The sequence below is a fragment of the Scyliorhinus torazame genome, chromosome 8, assembly GCF_047496885.1.
Source record: "Scyliorhinus torazame isolate Kashiwa2021f chromosome 8, sScyTor2.1, whole genome shotgun sequence".
Classification (NCBI taxonomy): domain Eukaryota; kingdom Metazoa; phylum Chordata; class Chondrichthyes; order Carcharhiniformes; family Scyliorhinidae; genus Scyliorhinus; species Scyliorhinus torazame.
Window position 1 is genome coordinate 215,138,064 of NC_092714.1, and position 5,891 is coordinate 215,143,954.

The 5,891-nt window shown below is 40.9% G+C and overlaps 1 long non-coding RNA gene across 1 annotated transcript; it reads left to right on the top strand.

Moving 5' to 3' along the window:
• Positions 1 to 3,243: 3,243 nt before the first annotated feature.
• On the top strand, positions 3,244 to 3,812 carry LOC140428822 (uncharacterized). Its single transcript, XR_011948907.1, has 2 exons — positions 3,244 to 3,372; positions 3,417 to 3,812. It is a non-coding gene; the product is annotated as an uncharacterized lncRNA (long non-coding RNA).
• Positions 3,813 to 5,891: the final 2,079 nt, after the last annotated feature.

Here is a 5,891-nt window from a genome sequence, read left to right on the forward strand (position 1 = left end):
CTAAAAATAGTACAAATCTTACAACTTGTCGTATTGCGCCAGGACTTGATTCATCAACTAAGCTTCCCCCAAACTTGGCGTGGTTCGACAGGTTAAGATTCCCTTAAATTATAGTTTCCTTTAATTGGCGTAGTCGGCAGGATTGTACAAAGGAAGAAAAATGGACATGGTTAGAATCAGGTATTCAACCAGGTGATGATGATGACATTTGGAGAGAAGTTCAAACTTGTAAACCAGTTGCACCACAATCGCTAATGCCTTTTTTAGCTCAACAAATTCATTCATGGGGACACATATCACCTCAACAAATGATGGATCGATTCCATAGAAGTTGGTGTGGTAAAGGATTCAAAAAACATGCACAATTGGTAGCAAACCGCTGTGTAACCTGTCAAAAGAATAACTTGGGACCCATAACATCAATGCCTCAATTAAGAGCTCCTGCTCCTGCAGGTCCATTCCAGGATATACAGGTAGATTACATCAGCCTTCCTAAATGTCAAAAGTACAATGACGTCCTTGTAATAGTGGATACATTCTCCAGATGGGTGGAAGCTGCTCCAGCTAGAAGAGGGACAGCTGCCCATACAGCCAAAGTGCTATGCAAAGACTTTATCCCTAGATGGGGAGTTCCAGCTAGCATTGACTCAGACAATGGATCCCACTTCACAGGTGCTGTTTGTAAGGAAGTCTGTAAACTACTAAACATTAACTGGAATTTACACTGTCCTTATCATCCACAATCATCGGGACAAGTGGAACGTATGAATCGAACTTTGAAAGAAAGACTGTCTAAATACAGCCAGGAAGGCATGAACTGGGTCCAAGCTTTGCCAATAGTGTTATGCAGTATTAGAGCTACACCAAACAGAACAACAGGCCTGAGTCCATTTGAAATCATCACAGGCAGACCAATGTCTCTGCCAGGAACTATTGACTTGCGGAAAGCAGACTGTCATTTAATGAGTGATGCTTTGTTGTTTTACTGTCAAGATCTAACAAATGCAGTTAGCTCTGCTTCTCAACAGGTGTTAGCTGCGTGGGGAGATCCTCCAGAAGGTGGGCACGACCTGGTGCCTGGTGAAGAAGTGTACGTTAAAAAGCTGCAAAAGGAACCCTTAGGATCAAAGTGGGAAGGTCCTTTCGTAATCCTTCTCACCATCCAATCCGCTGTGAAGTTAAAAGGAAAGAAAAGTTGGATTCACGCATCACACGTGAAGCGCGCGTACAAGTAAAATGTTTGCCGCAATTTTAATTTTCAGTTATTTGATTGGCTTTGTGAACATTGTATCAGAACTGAATAAGAACACATTCCTTTACACATCTACGATATATGCTAAAAACTTTAATATTTCTAATTATGCATTGCAACCCCAACTAACTCAGGGGAGGGTATTCCCTTTCTAACTATTCCCTTTAATGCTTCAGAAACGGCAGAATGGTACATCTATCAAAGTGTCCCTCACTCTGTGGTGGTCCATTCTGGAGCATATTCATGTGAAAAAGGAAGGTTCCAGGTTTGCATCCAAAAATATATTAAACTATGGAAATCTGCAGGTTATCCACTAAATACCTTTTTAGGATGGCACCAACTTAAATATAACCCTAACCAAAAACCTCAACATCTCAACCTCCCAACTAATGGTAAACAAAACGGATCAATTTGCTTCATGAGTAAGAACCCTAAAGGGATACAAATGGGTAATAGTATTTGTACTAATTATGTAGATGTTAACACAGCTTATAAATGTACAAACGATCTCTTACAAAGAGTTCTGCGGTCCTCAAAGATAACAGGCATACCTAATCTCAAAAATAATAAAACATTCGAAGACCGACGGTTCTTAGAAAATATTTACTTATATTCTGCTTATAATGGAACTTATTTTATTTGTGGCAATAAAGCATATCCTTGGCTCCCAACATCCTGGTCAGGATCTTGCTATTTAGGATACATTGTACCGGCTATTCGTCATGTGATTAATTTTCCTCATGCTTCAGAAGCAGTTGCTCGAAGGAACAAACGTTCCATTTTCTTAAAAGATGCAATTTTTGATAGAATGATTCCATTCTATCAGGAAATGAGGATGGAGAATAAATTGAATAAAATAACAACCATCATACAAAACGTAGCCGATTACACCGCCACTGCCCTAGATAAAATTTCTGACGAAATGCGAGCAATTAGAACCGTGGTATTACAAAATCGAATGGCACTTGACTATGTGCTAGCTGAAAAAGGTGGCACCTGCGCCATGATTGGTGCAGAGTGTTGCACTTTCATTCCCGATAACTCGAAAGAAGTTAAAGATTTGGCATTACATATCCAAAACAAAATCAAAAAACTTGATCCACCCCAATTTGTCTCTCTCTGGGGTAAAATTTGTGGGTGGCTTGGACCCACTGGAATGTCCACAATAAGAATAATCTCATTCTCCTGTGTAGCTGTATTCACCATTTACATAACATACCAATGTGCTAAGTGCATAAAAAACCTATTCGCTAAACGCAGGGGACCAACTATCAGAATGATTCAAACTAACCCAACGGTACCCGTAATTGATGAACTTGAGCTGAAATACTATTATTGAAATATTACTGATCAATCAACTATTTGACTATTATTAACATATTGTATAATTTATTAATACTGAATCAGTAGGATCAAATTTGATTAATTCATTAATTATAATAATTATTTTGACTGTATTATTAACATTGTATAATTTATTAATACTGAATCAGTAGGGTCAAATTTGATTAATCTATTAATTATAATAATTATTTTGAAATGCCTGTTGCAATGTTAATTCCATTTTATTGTTTAAAACTGCAATGATTCTTTGCGCTTTTACCTATCCTATCGCATTAATGATGTATTTTAATCTTTCCTGATATATCTCAATTTTTCGATTTATCAAAGGGCCGACTGTAGAAGCCAGGTATTTCGAATACAACTAGTATAGGTAAAAGATAGCTGTTTAAGCATAAATGTTGAGCCCCACTTTTAATACCCATTTCTACAGCATAATTCACTTATACTGAAGTCCGTTGTTCTGGCAAATGCATATTTTCAAAGACAGTGTGAGATTAAAAAAAAAGCACAGTTGCAAGATAATTTGACACTGTCTTGTGCTAATTGTCAAGGTCAAGGGATTGAATACACAGCAACATGAAGGCACCATTGTTCACAATGCAGATAACAGCTAGGTCAGAAAAGCGGATGTTGCACATTGAAGATGGACGGCTTGCCATCAAATCAAATGTGTTTGAGTCTAACCCAAACCAATTAGGATTATATTGGGGTGTAATTAGATGACTTAAGACAGATATGAAAGTGTATAACTAAAAAGTTTCTCCCGGCCATTTTAGGTTAGGTTGGGGTTTTGTTGTCTTTGTGAGTATTGTTTTTGTAGGTTAGGTTTAGTTTTTAGTGTGTTGTCTGTGGTGTATTGTCTTTGGGGGTGTGTTGTGCTGTGTTGTCTTTCTGTTAGTTTAGTGTTTTTTGCCTTTGATTCTAGTCTCCATTTTAGTTTATGTCTTTTGGGGGTTGTCAGTCTACCAGTCTGTGTCAGTGATGTTAGTCCACTTTTGACTTTGAGTTTGAGTTTAGCTGAAGATTAGCTTTCTCTCTCTCTTCATGTTTCATTGCCAGACTTTGACCTTTTAAAAGTTACTTTCGATGTGTCTGCCTAAGCAAAGAAAGATAATGTCTGTAATTCTCTGAAAGCTTCGAATTGTCTACGAATTGCCTTTTAAATGACTTTCAAATTGTAATCAAGCGACTACAAATAAAACAATTCTTTTTGGCACCTGAGGAGTTTATACTGCAAATTTCTGCTGAGTTCCAGTATTCGCAAAGTGCTACTGATAACCGAATAACAGAGATGATATAAATTCCTTCAACTTTACACAGTCGAATAATACAAGGAATCGAACAACTTAACACAGTCTAAAAATAGTACAAATCTTACAACTTGTCGTATTGCGCCAGGACTTGATTCATCAACTAAGCTTCCCCCAAACTTGGCGTGGTTCGACAGGTTAAGATTCCCTTAAATTATAGTTTCCTTTAGTGGCTTGGAGGGGAACGTACAGGTGCTATTGTTCCAATGTCTCTGCTACGCTTGTCCTTTCAGGTAGGAGAGATTGTGGGTCTGGAAGTGCTCAAGGAACGTTGGAGAGTTTCTGCAGTGCATCTTATTGATAGTACTCACTGCTGTCACTGTCAATCGGTGGTAGAGGGATTGAATGCTAAAGCATCTGACATTAGCAACATTTAAGAGGCATCTGTTGGGTCCATGAATAGGGAGGGAGTAGAAGGATATGGACCGAGTACGGGCAGAAGGTTTTGTTTTTAGTTCGGGCATCATGAGCTGCACAGGCTTGGCGGGCTGAAGGGCCTGTTCCTGTGCTGTACTTTTCTTATAAGCCACTGTATATAAACGGATATAGCCAGTGGTAACTTCCAGATTGTTTGTGATGGGAGATTCAACAATGGTAAGGCCATTGAATTTCAAGGAGTGACAGTTAGATTCTCTCTTTTTGGAGACGATTGCTGTCTGGCACTTGAGTGGCATGAATGTTAATTGTCACTTAGTAGCCCAAGCCTGAATGTAGGCATGGATTGGTTCAGTACTTGACAAGTTGTGAATGTTAATGAAGTCTATGCAATCATCGGCAAATATTTCCACTTCTGACCTTAGGATGGAGGGAAGATTTTTGATGGAACAGCTGAAGATGGTTGGACCTGGGCACTATCCTGAGTAACATCTGCAGTGATGTCCTGGGGCTGAGATTATATAGCCTGCAACAACTACAAGCATCTTCCTCTGTGCTGGGTATGACTCCAACCAATGAAGAGATTGCCTCCTCTTTCCCAATGACTTCAATTTTGCTGGGGCTTCTTGATGCCACACACTGTGAAATGCTGCCTCGGTGTCAAGGGCAGACACTCTCACTTCACTCTCACATCATCACTTGCATTTAGCTGTTTTGTCCATGTTTGGATCAAAACTGTAAAGAGGTCAGGGGCCAAGTGGCCCTTCCGGAACCCAAACTGAGCATTGATGAGAAGGTTATTGTTGCGAAAGTGCCACTTGATGGCACTGTTGACAACACCTTACATCATTTCCTGATGAGTCAGATTAGACTGATGGGGTGGTAATTGGCTCGATTGAATATGCTTTTTGTGGGCATAATGTATGACATAAAGTACATAGGGTTCCCACAGTAATGCGTTTTTGCCCACTTTTCTGGTTGCAATCATTCACTCCAAACAGAAAATATTCCCTTTGCCTCTTTGAAGTCAACCAGTTAATGGAGAATTGTCTGTTGGAGCTGAAGCATTTCCTCAGAGGAATGTACAATCATCGATATTACAGCACAGATATAGACCATTCAGCCCACACATCCACATGGACAACAAGTAGCCCCCCAGTCTAATCCTACTTTCCAGCTATTGGTTGATGGTCCAGTAGGTTACCAATGGCAAAGTTTCAGGTTCAGTCAGAAAACCAATGGGCTGGATTGTCCGATTGTGAGACTATATCCTCACGCTGGCGTGGGAACGATGGCAAATTAGGCGCAAAATGGCCACCAATCCTCCATGCAGCTGGGGGCTAGCATGCGGGCAATGTAGAGCACCCGGCTCTAGCTGCCGATACGGCCCAGAGAATTGCCGAGTCCGTGGCCATGCATGCGCACGTCGGCGGCCTGCAGCGGCTGCGCTGTGCAACATGGCACCGGCAGCTCACGGACCCGACCTGCGAAATAGTGCCCCCTCTTTGGCTGGCTGGCGAGCCACAGACCATCCCCAACAGTGTCCCCAGCCCCTGATGAAATCCCCCCTGCCCGCGGATCGGTCCTCCCCCGGCTGTGGCCGTGCTGGA